The sequence below is a fragment of the Poecilia latipinna genome, unplaced genomic scaffold, assembly GCF_001443285.1.
Source record: "Poecilia latipinna isolate Pla-1442-1.1 unplaced genomic scaffold, P_latipinna-1.0 Scaffold2065, whole genome shotgun sequence".
In the NCBI taxonomy this organism is placed as follows: Eukaryota; Metazoa; Chordata; class Actinopteri; order Cyprinodontiformes; family Poeciliidae; genus Poecilia; species Poecilia latipinna.
This window is the reverse complement of record NW_015114681.1, coordinates 105,627-106,497: the sequence shown is the minus strand read 5'-3', so window position 1 is coordinate 106,497 and position 871 is coordinate 105,627.

Here is an 871-nt window from a genome sequence, read left to right as displayed (position 1 = left end):
CTTTATAGTATGACTTTATTCATACCATAAAGCCCATGTTTAAAGCTAAAGAACATTATGGTAAAATACAAAATGCACAGTTTGTCCATCAAAAAGTCCCTGGTGTATGAGTTAACACAAAAATCAATAGGGAGCTGCCACACACTTAAATAGAAGGAATATTTAATAAGAAATGTGAGGCCTTGATACACTGAAATATGTTCATCAGTGGAAAATACCTTCATAATTTGTCATAGAAATATTTCAAAGAAATCTGAAAGGCTGGGAGTCCCTACGCTGACTTCACCTTTTCAGACCTCTGCAACTATTTGATTTTCAAAGCCTGCTATTATTCAGGCTGTGCAGTTCTTTGCCATAGGCTGAATACGTGTACGTCCATTTGTGTGTGAGCTGTTGCAAACACTGCTTAAAACAAAGTGGCAGGAGTAAGGACAGCACAGACGCAGAGACCTGAGCTCAGGCAAAAAGCCTTTCAGGAGAAAAGGAATTAGCTGTGAGATGGATTTGCCTTGTGGACAACAGCTTTTTAATTTTCAGCTCACTGCATTTTTATTCATTATAAGCTTTTATTTTGTAGCCTTCCACACATGATGTTTGTCTGACAGTCTAAGTTCATACAAAAAAGTTGAAAATAGAAACCTGTGGGGATACAAATTTGACAAAAAATGTAATATGATTCCTAAATTTTTCACTTCTGTTCAGAGGTGTTCCTCTTAAATTGGACCTTTCTTTCTGCTCTACATCACACATCAAATTGTTCTTTGCAAATTGTTCTTATTTTTTTATTTTGAAGATATATATATAAATTCCCTTCTCACCCTCCGCGGGTGGTCTCGTTTTTCATCCTCTGAGCTCGGGTCCTCTACCAGAG